At 45.3% G+C, this 11652-nt stretch overlaps 1 pseudogene; it reads left to right on the top strand.

Moving 5' to 3' along the window:
• Positions 1–10897, top strand: part of LOC103742488 — a 31185-nt pseudogene extending 20288 nt beyond the window's left edge.
• Positions 10898–11652: the final 755 nt, after the last annotated feature.

The following is an 11652-nucleotide window of genomic DNA, read 5'->3' as shown; positions in this document are numbered from 1 at the left end:
TGTAATCATGCTCAGATGCCGAGGAGCTCAGAAGGTGGGCGACTGTGACCAGTGATAGTCATGTATATAGAGATTAGAAATGCATGTGAAAACGTCTCAATGTCAATTGCTTTGGAATGAATTCTTCTGTATGAAAAAAAAACTTGAAAACAAATCAATAAAAAAAAAAAAAACTCTCATGAGTCTCCATGTAACATGTTGCTGTATGTTGAACTCAAGATGAAATTTTACATTTCCTTGACTGTAGCTACTAATTAAGACACATGGCTGTACTTGTAGCTCACATATAGACAGCACTGTTCTAGATGTATCTATGACACTATAAAGAACATACGAAGGGTATGGGAGCTCTCTAATCCCTGAACTCAGGACACTAAGTCTAAAGGTCTGCCACAAATTGAAGGACAACCTGGGCCATATAGAAAGGCCCTTCTCAAAACCAATAAAATACACAGAACTTGTATCTGGAAAACTTTCCAAGAATACTATTTCAGCTAGAAGTCGAGGGTTCTTTGAGATCTTTCAGAATGAAAGATCAAGGGATCATTCAGTTTATACCATGTCAAATTTCCCAATAAAGAATTCCTAAACCTCAGATCAGAAGAGAAAATGATATACCATGTAACTTTTCCTTTCATTGATTGTGGGTAGTTTAGAAATTTCTGACTGCTTCAGAGTGTGATAGTGGTAGCTCAAAACAAAAATCAGCCTGGGCTTTCCCAGGCCGCCTCCTCCTCGTCCCCGCTTTGGCCTTGCTTCCCCCAGCCCCTCACATAACAGAAGTGAGAACACATTTTGTCACTACCCACAGGACTTGCTTCTACTGAAAAGCAGCTTCATGTCCTCACAACAAGCTTCCTAGAATGTTCAAGACTTGGCTACCCAATTGACTAAGATTGTGCCCCCGTGATACATCCAAATTTAGTCAACAGCTTTATAATGACTTCAGACCAAAGCTCAACTACATAATTTAAATTACCTCAGAAAAAAATGGTAGGGGACTGAGTGGTGGGTGGCCATTGATTAAGCTCCTTGGACCACAATTGAGCCTTTAGGTTGCATCAAGTAGGTTGTAAGCGCTCAGAGGTTGAAGATTGCTCTGCAGAGAGTGCTCAACACAGGAAGGTGAACTATCCTTGTGTACAGACCCCTCAGACAAGTCAAGAAAGTGACAGCGTCAACTTTGCTGCTAAATAACCGGTTGCTTATTCAGTTGTTTGCTTCATCGTCATGACTGGGCATTTGGCCTCTGGTCTGGGAGGTGGGGAGAGAGAAACTGCTCAGTGAATACAAGCTCCTGACATCACAACTCCCACTCACTGGTTTTTAAAGGATCCAGTCCCTCGGGCAAATGTCAGTCACTTCAGCTAACCAGAAGTTAGTTGCAGAAGAGGACTATTTGGAAGCAAGCTTCAGTTTTTTTATGAGTCAAGGGATCAGAAAGGAGGCCCAAGCCCTCTAGTGACCTTTGATACTATTGAACTGAGACAAAGAGTTAAGATCCCGTGTGGTTAACCCAGCCAATTAGGAACAAACAGGCTGAGGTCTAGATATGAAGCTTGCAGCACAAGGGCAGTCCGAGAATATGAAGAGGGGTCTGCTGAGACCACAGGTGCAAGCTCGAGGCATTTCCCTCAGGAACCAATTCCCAGAGCTGGGATGGGCAAGCATCTTTAAGAAGAGATGCTTTCAAACTGAGTTGACTTCTTGGGTTTTCTGAGCTCCTTGTAGGTGTATTCTGCACAGATCCTCCTCCTGTGTACCTAAATCTTTCTGCGTTACTTTACTATATATCAAAATCCCACAAAACTTCCAGTGCATCTGGCTTCAGTTCCATGAACTGGTGGATGTCAAAAGGAGACATAGATAACGAGGTGAAGTTATTTTTTACCAAATCCATTGAAAGAAACTAGTACCAGGCATGACACTGACACCTCAGCTGATTCTAATCTAGTCCTTAATTATTTTACATTTGACCTCTAATGTCACTCTGTCCACTAACCATTGCTTACCTGAGATGTTATAACAGTTGTCTTCACCTAAAGGACAGTTTTAGATGCAGATTAGGACAAGTGACACATGACTACAATCAGTTTCCTAAAGTAGCCACCACTGGAGTCCAGCCTTGAACAGTTCTAGGCTGACACTAAACACAGAGAAACCCAAAGAATCAAGCTAGAGAGCTGGCTCAGTGGTTAAGAGCACTCAATACTCTTGCAGAAGACCCAGATTTGAATTCCAGCACCCACAGGGCAGCTAGCAACCATCTGTTAACTCCAGTTCTAGGGATCCGAAAAGCTCTTCTGTTCTCTGTAGGCACTGCATGACATGGGTACATTTATATACATGCAGGCATAACATTCATGCACATAAAATAAAAATAACTCAAAAAAAATTTTTTTTTTAAAAAGAAACAACAAAGAATGAATTGAACCTAAAGTAACATCAGCACACTGGGAAATTTTGACTAATGACACCCTCTGGGCAAGTCAGGATTTGAGTGACTGTTAGTTCACAGACAAGTTTGAAGAGAATGTCTCAACAGAAGTTCAAGTTGGACTGAACCTAACAGCAAGAAAGCAGGGACAAGAACAGCAGAACAATGGTTACGCAGGTGACCATGTAGGTGAAGCGGCCTCCAGCATGGACAGATCTGACATGGAGGGAATTCTGAACTCCGTCTTGTTCTCAAAGGCTGACTTTTGAGAAGCTTCATCTCTTCAAATCAAGTTATTAACTCCTAAAACATCATAATTTATGTCAGGAGCCCTGTGCCTCTGCAAATCCCCTCAGTAACACCAGCTGCACTGTGTTGCAATGTCCCTGGATTCAACTGCAGTTGAGTCCACAATTGATTTGGGTTAGAAGAAGGCAGCTCTTTTGTACAATGTTCGGTGGCTCCTTTGTTTTCTACTGAGATCATCCTTTCTTTCCCAATAATATGTTGGCATAACTTTAAGTCAAAGGGTATAAGGTGACTCTTCCTTGTCTATAGTAGTAGGTGAGGTGCATAGGAAGAGAAGGCTGTGAAATCATATACTTAATATGCTAAATGTGACCAAATTCTCAAATGACAAATGTCATCCTATCCATTGGCTCATTACGGGTTAATTTTTCCTCCCATCTTATTAGCATATGTTCAGGTGAACCAGTCTTCCTGAGAGCTGACTCCAGGCCAGGTGACAAGCCCAGCTGATTAACTGATAAGACAGGAGGACAATGCTATGTATTGTTCCAATCTTTGATGCAGGTTAGAGTATCAGAGCTCCACCTGGATCAGAGGCAAAACTCAGATTCTAGTCTTTTGACCAGGACAAAGTAGCTTTCCCTGATTGCCCTTAACAAAACCAACATACTGAAGCCTTTTCATATGGTAAATGAGAGGTAGGTTTCACAGTTAATCGTGGAGGGGTCCCATCCTCAAAAGCCTGCTCATGACCATCTAGGCTGCCTATCAGCATCAAAAATAAGGCTCAAGCTCCCTAGAGACCAGTGACAGTACTGACCTGAAAATGACATGGAATATTTAAGATCCAGAATGCTGTCAGTCCTGATAATTAAGCTTAAATCTGCTGCATCAACAAGATAAAGCCTAGATTGATGTTTTACCTGATGGGCAGTCTGTGAATTTGGATCAGTGACAGGTACAAGCTTGAGGGGTTGTACTTGGTCTCTCATTAGGGACCAAGTCTCAGGACTGAAGGGTAAACATCTTTTTTGGTCATTTTTGACATAGGGTCTCCCTGAAGCCCCAGCTGGCCTAGAACTTGATATGTAGACCAGACGTACCTCGATCACACAGAGATCTGCCTGTCTCTGCCTCCTGAGTGCTAAGATTAAAGGTGTGCACCACCATGTCCGGTTACCAAACATCTTTGAATAAGCACAGATGCTGCAAAGCTGAATTCCAACGCTGGGTGTTCTGAGCTCCTGTGCAACAGTGAAGCAGGTTCTGCAGACATCCTCCATGCTGCACTAACACTGACCGTTACTTTGCTATAGACCAACATTCCAAAGATCTAAATGTCCCTAGCTTTAGGTTCATGTTACTGGTGGGTGGAGAAATGACTCTGATAGGCAGGTGACATTCCTATAACAAGACTAGAGAAACTCGGACCAGCCACGCAGCGCTATTTCAGTGGCTTCGAACTTCTAAGCTGTCAATCTTTTACTTTTGATTTTGTTTTACTTTCTGCTTCCTCCTTTCTACTGCTCAGTGCTTATCTGAGTATCTTACAATACTTAGTTGTCTTCAAATAAGCACAGTTTTAGTTTTAGTGGCGAGAAATGCTGCATGACTACAACCAGTTTCCTAAGGAAGCAACTTCTGGTCTCAACCAGTTCCATGCAAACACCAGACAAGAATAAACCAGCAGAATGAGTTAAACCCAAAGTGTCCTCAGCATAGCTACATAATTTGGTTTAGTGACACCATCAGGGACAGTCAAGATCTGAACTAAGAGTGGGGTAAGAGACAAGTTTGAAAAGAAGGCATTAGCAGCATTCCAAGGTGGACTGAGCCCAGTAGCAAGAAAGCAGAGATGAACACTAGGTCAAAGGACAGCCAGGAAACCATGAGGTATGGACATGTCTGTCAAGGAAATTTTGAACTACTCTCTATCTTTTCTTTCTGAGACACTGTCTCCTGTAGCCAGGCAGGCCTCAAACTGGCTATGAGGCTAAGGGTGACCTTGACCTCCTGATCCTCCTGACTACACCCCCAAATGCTGGGATTACCAGTGTACACTACCACACTATGTAGAGATCAAGCCTCAGGTTTCCTAAATGCTAGGCAAGCGTTTTACCACCTGAGCTACAATCCCCAGTCGCGTTCTTAAGGGATGCCTTGACAGCATGGTGCTCTTCAGCATCAAGTTATAAACTTATCTCCTAAGCTGTATCATAGTTTGATGTTTAGAGCCATGTGACTCTGCAAAAGCCAAGCAGTAACGTGTGGCTGTGTCACTGGATTCACCTGAGGCTGAGTCCACAGTGGGTTCACTGAGTTAGTAGATGGCAGCCATTCTGTACATTGTTAGGTGGAAAGAAACCATCTTCAGTATTTCTACTGCTTTCAGTCCAGGTCGTTTCTTTGCCTTCCAATCTATTGGCATATCTATAGGTATGAAGTCATGTGTACAGACTGACTACTTTCCCTGTGTATAGTGATAGATAAGGTTTATAGAAATGAAGAGGGGCCTGGTGAGACAAATTATACACTATTGCCTTAGAATTCACAGTAAGTCTGGCCAAATTATTTTATTTATTTTTATTTAAAGTGTATGAGCTTTTCTGCCTGCATGTTAAGTGCACACAAAGCATGCAGCACCCGTGAAGGCCAGAGGGGGGCATCGGATCTCCTGGCACTGGAATTAAGGACAGCTGTTCACTGCCATGTGGCTGGCAATACTATTGGGAAAGAATCACATAGTCAATGAGACCTGGACTTTTCCACCCTCAGTGCTTTAAGGACTGTTGCTAATTAACAATTACAGAGACACCTGGGGAGTAGGTGCAGGAGAAGCTCCTGTGGAAGCAGCTCTGGAGAGTAATGCTTCTCCACAGTTTAACACTGACAACTGTTCAGGTTAGTTATCCTATACAGTTCTCCTCTGTTTTTGACCCTCTGACTGCACAACTATTCCAACCCCATAAACCCTCGAAGTCTTGGTTTACTGGTGACATTTTTGTCAACCAAGATTTTGGTCAGGGGGACTAGAGAGATGGTTCAGTGCTTAAGAGCACTGTTTGCTCTTGGAGAGGAGCTGGGTTCAGTTCCCAGCACCCACGTGGCAGCTAACCCTCCTTAACACCAGTTCCAGGTGATCTGATGCCCTCTTCTGATCTCCAAGGGCACTGCATTAAAAAAAATAATAAAATATTTAAAAAGAGAGAGAACTTAAAAATATTCTTTATGTTAGAGATTCCCCAAACAGCACATATTTTAGATCTTTCTCCTCCAATTTTTCCTCCTGTTGTGGAGCTGGATCAAGGCAGGGATCAGTAAACCACGTAACAGTCTAAAGGCTATCATGTCTTCAAATTTCCCTAGGCAAACAAATTTTAACCCAGTACTTTTTTTTTTTTTTTTTTTGGTCTTTTTGAGATAGGGTCTCCCTGTAGCCTCAGCTCTCCTGGAACTCACTATGTAGACCAGGCTGGCCTTGAACTTACAGAGATCTGCCTGCCTCTGCCTCCCAAGTGCTGAGATTAAAGGCATGCGCCACCACGCCCAGCTTAACCCAGTACTTTAAAATTCAGCCTCACCCAAGATCTCAGGCCATAGACAGAAAGCATCCAGATGCTTTGTCAGAGCATAACATGGTCTCTTCTCTGGCAAACTTTTTAATTCTCTGACTTGATGACACAGGGCCTCAAGAATCTGTATTTCTCTTGGGTTCCTCGTCCTCCAAACTTCCCTCAGCACACCCCCCACTAAGCTCTCCTTACAGCACTCCAGAGCTTTTCTAGCCCCAGCTCTAAGCTCTTTCACATTCTTCATACACTCCAATACCAAAGGTCTGTAAGCCCATATCAGGTTTGACAGAGCAATGGCCTATTTCTCAGTACCAATTTTCTGTATTACTTTTCTTGTTGTGTGATCTTCCTGTCAGGACTTAAATATATTTTAGGGATTTAGTACTTTTTTAAGGCAGGGTCTCTTGTAGCCCAGGCTGGCCTTGAACTTAATTTGTAGCCAGGAATGACTTAGACCTCCAGGTGCTGAGAGTACAGAAATGAGCCACCACACTGTTTTCTTTGGTGCTGGGGACTGAGCACAGAGCTTCTGCTTTCTAGGCAAGCATTTGATCAACCAAGCTAAACACCCAGTACTGGAATGAACACATTTTACAGAAACGCTTATTCCTGTCCCTTTGGTTGCCAGACTATTGAAGCCATGGACTCCAAGAAGCTGGGAGTTCTCCAAGAATCTCATGTTGACAGGACTACAAGGCTGAGACCCTGGGGACACCCAGAGGGGAAACTTTCTCCCAGAAAGGTTTGTAAGTTGTCAGATGACAGATGTTGCAGGAGAGCCTGGAGCTGAGACCATGTAGATGGGTAGGAGCGCATCTTGACGGTAGTTTCTTGATTACGTAAAGTTTGGATTCTAAACCTACAGCTCCTGTTATACCCCAAAATGAACTTGGGAGGAGGGTGCCACTGGGCCTCTTTGTTCTTCCCAACATAGCCAAAAATAGCTGAATCTTCCTGCTTTTCAGTAGGGTTACTATCAATTTGAGTCCCAAATTGGGAGTCACATATTACTAGTAAAATTGGGGTCCCCTCACAGGGTTCTTAGTCTGGCTAATAAGATTATTTAAGGTGCTCATAAGGAAACTTAAGGACAATTTTATTAGATTTAAAAGGGGGGAAGCTGGAAGAATGGAACAGCATTTAAGAGTAATGGCTGCTCTTGTTATAGGACCCAGGTTTGCTTCACAGCACACACATGGTGGCAGCTAACAACCTTCTGCAACGCCAGCTCCAGGGGATCCAATGTCTTTTGGCCTCCAAAAGACGAACTTAACATACATGCAGGCAAAATACTCCTACATATAAAATACAAATAAATAAATAACCCCAGGGAGGCAAGCTGTACATCTGAGCAGAAGAGGAAGAGAGAGACCATACTGTTTATAAGCAGCCACATGATGGATGCTGGGTAGGGTGAGGGTAGGGGTAGCATCAGAGAAAGAGTAAGAAAGCATGTCCAGCTGATGGCCGGTATGGGAAAGACAGACACAAAGGAAAATAATAAAAAGTTATGCTTTGCACAGTAAATCAGGGAAGCAGGCAGGCTTAGCCCAGCCACATGATGGTGACTCTACAAGTGACCCCACTGAGGCTGGGTTCCTGGGAAGCAAAAGGACATAATATCAGTAAGGGCCTAATTATTCTTCCCATCTCTCTAGCGTTGCTTATGGTGAATTAGCCTCCCGGATTACTGGTCTCTATCAGATAATTGCCAAATACAGCAGGATTGGCTGTTATATTTGGTTAGCTTAGAGTATGAGGTCTCCAGCCAAGGCCAGAGATTAAGTTCATTCTTTTGATCAAGAGGAAATACCTTTCCCTTAATGACCCTCAACAGAGCCCTGATCAAGGCTTCTAGAACCCTCTCTAAAGAGGTAACTCTAACATTTAGGAGATGGGCTGTAAATTGATTGATAAATCTTACCCATTTTACCATGAAAATATAGAGATAAAATGCTACAGCTGTTCACCAGAAGGGATTTGTGTCTGGAGTTTAGTTCTTCGGGTTTTTTTTTTTTTTTAAGAATATTTTTATTATTCCAAAGAGAGGCCATTTTTAACACATTTTTCCAGAAATAACTCGAAGCAGAATGCATAATAATATATATATACAATTAAGTTTAAGGGTGCAAAAGTAGGGATAAGAAATCAAAGGCTAAAGCCCGGTTGTGTCTGGAGTTTTAACCACACCTTCATATACAGCCTCCAGGCAAGGACACTCGGTAAGGAATGGATAAGACACCAGAATCCCTTCCTAGCGTGAAAACCGAGGATATTCCCTATGCCTAAATTACTTGGGTGTTTTGTGTTTTGTTTTGTTTTGTTTTTTGTCTTTTTGAAACAGGGTCTCCTTGTAGCCCCAGGTAGGCTGGAACTCACTATGTAGACCAGGCTGGCCTTGAACTCACAAAGATCTGCCTGCCCCTGCCTCCCAAGTGGTGGGACTACAGGCGTGCACCACAATGCCTGACTAGGAATATTACTTGTTTAATTGGCTTATTGAGGAAGACTGACTGAACCTGTCTTAGAGTGTTCAGGACCCAGACTCAGATCCCTAATAATTCCAGTAATAATTACTGTAATCAATTACTTCTCAAGAAGCAATGTAAGCTAGAAAGGGGTTTATGTGGCTAACAGTTCAATGGAATGCTCTCCATCATGCCATGGTGGGGAAGGCATGGAAAAGGGAGGAGGAGGCAACTGGTCACATTGTAGCCAAAAAAAGCAGAGAGAATGGAAGTGATGACATCCGGTTGGGCACTCAGTCCAAGGTCAGAAATAACATACTGCCCCCTGAGTCCATGAAGGTGATAGCAGAATCCATGGGCATTACTCAGATCCAGCAAGAAACCTGCCAACTGCTGACAGATGACGTCAGCTACTGCATCAAGGAGACTGCACAGCATGCTTTGAAGTTCATGCACATGGGGAAGCGAAAGAAGCTCACCACCAGTGACACTGACTACGCCCTGAAGCTGAAGGATGTGGAGCCGTTGTATGGCTTCCACGATGAGGAGTTCATCCCTTTCCATTTCACCTCTGGGGGCCGTGAGCTCTACTTCTATGAGGAGAAGGTTATAGACCTGAACGATATCATCATTGCCCCTCTACCTCGGGTGCCCCAGGATGTTTGCCTCAAAGCTCATTGGCTGAGCATCGAAGGCTGCCAGCCAGCTATACCAGAGAGTCCACCCCCAGCTCCCAAAGAAGAGCAGAAGGCTGAGGCCACAGAACCCCTGAAGTCAGCAAAGCCAGGCCAGGAGGAAGAGGAACCCCGAAAAGGGAAAGAGAAGAAAGCGCCTCCCCTGCTGGAAGGGGTCCTTTTCCGCTTGAAGCCCCACACATCCACGAGCTGTCTGTGGAGCAGTAGATGTGCTGCAAAGAGTTCACAGAAGCCTGCGTGGGGTCCTGTGAGGCCAAGAGAGGGGAAGCTTTGCAGACCATTGCCACCGAGCGGGGGCTCTATCAGCTGCTGCCATGGTTCAGTACCTTCATCTCAGAGGGGGTCCGAGTGAATGCGGTCCAGAATAACCTGGCCCTGCTCAACTACCTGAAGGCCCTGCATCGTCAGCAGACAGCTGTGCTCAGGGACTTTGCAGCCCGCCTGGTGGCCCAGATCTGCAAGCATTTCAACACAACTACCAACAACATCCAGTCTCAGATCACCAAGCCCTTCACCAAGAACTGGGTGGATGAAAAGACTCCCTGGACTACTCGTTATGGCTCCACTGCAGACCTGGCGGAGCTAGGACACGAAGTGATTAAGACTCCGATTCTGCCAAGGCTGCAGCAGGAAGGGGAGCTGATCCAAAGTGTCCTGGAAGGGCCTGGGCCTGTGCTGAACAACACTGACCCATTGGAGCGGACCATGTGCAGAGCCTTCTGAAACACTGTGCCCCGGTACCAGCAAAGCTGCGGTCACTACCTGACAAGCAGGAAGCCTACTGGGGAGAATTTGGGTCCCTTGGGCCCCTTCTCTGCTCCCATGTGGTGAAGGCTCAGGCCCAGGGTGCTCTGCATGCTCAGCAGGTCAACAGGACCACACTGACCACCACACAGCCTCTGCCCACACTGACCCTCTCACAGGCCGCTCAGCCTGGCCCTCTGACCCCTGGCTGAAGGTCTGTGTCTCCATTGCCATGCCTGTCCAGACATTGGTGTCTGCACCAGCTGCTGCCCTGCCTCAGCCTTATCATCCTCCAACAAAGTTTGTATTAAAGTCATCATCTTCCAGTGCCTCATCCACCCAGGAAGTCCTGTCCATCAGCACCTCAGTCCCTGGTTCAGGCTCCACCACTATCTCTCCTGTCACCGCCAAGGTCCCCAGCATGCAGCTTATCTTTAAGCTGGCCTCCACTGATACCACTGCACCCCCTCCCCCCAGCACCACCCCTGCTGGTCCTGGCAGTGGTCAGAAATACATCTTGGTCTCCTTTCTCCCGAAAGGGGCAGGCAAATGGAGCCCCCCTACCCATCCTTCTCTAAGCCTTCCCCCATCCTCTTAACTATGCCCGCTTGGTGGCAATGCCCTCTGTGGGGGGAAGCAGGAAGGCTAGTCAGCCCTCCTCCAGCTCCAGGGACTCCAAAGACTAATGGTTCTCAGTCCACTGGATCAGCGTCCCCTCAGTCTGCTTCATGATGGTGTCCCAATGCTGACCTTCTCCTGTGGCTTCCTGCTTGCACACAGATGTTAGAAGAAGGATGAAAGAAGGAGTAAGCTGTTCCTCCAGTGACTTTCTTTCACATACTGTACAGTGAGTTCTTCAGAATAAAAGTTGAGTTTATTTAAAAAAATCTTCAAGGAAATGAAGTTTCTTGCAGCCATCCTTCAAGGCCTGAAGAAGAAAAGAATCCTCCACCCAACACCCATCCATATCCAGGGCATCCCCACTATTCTGTCTCATAGGGACATGATCACCATTGCCTTCATGGCACCATCTTCTTCCAGGGCCAGACTTCAGTGCCACCATGACCAAGAAGATTCAGAACTTTGCAAAGAGTGCCATTGTATAGCCTATCATCGTTAATGTCAGACGAGCTGGAGCTGTCAGCTAGGCAAATCCAGTGCTGCCCAGAGTTACTATTTCTAGTCTCTTTTTCCCCAGCTGGCATCAAAATACAAGCTCCCTATGATGGTTAATCTTTACAAGTTGATGGGGTTTTGAATAAAGGAACCCAACCTCTGGGCATGCCTGTGAGGTAGTTTGGAGAATGGGTTTATTGCTGAAGACCTGCCCTAACCATGAGCGGGATCATTCTATAGACTGGCAGCCTGGGCCAAAAGGAAAAAGCTGTGAGGGAACACGGAATTCATTCCTCTGACAGGCAGTGTAAACAGGTGCCTCATGCTCCTGTTTCCATTCCTTGCCTGCCATGGCAGAAATGACTTACAAA

This window comes from Nannospalax galili, unplaced genomic scaffold (genome assembly GCF_000622305.1).
Source record: "Nannospalax galili isolate Female #2095 unplaced genomic scaffold, S.galili_v1.0 scaffold800, whole genome shotgun sequence".
Lineage (NCBI taxonomy): Eukaryota > Metazoa > Chordata > Mammalia > Rodentia > Spalacidae > Nannospalax > Nannospalax galili.
The sequence above is the reverse complement of the archived record's forward strand: the minus strand, read 5'-3'. Positions and strand labels throughout refer to the sequence as shown.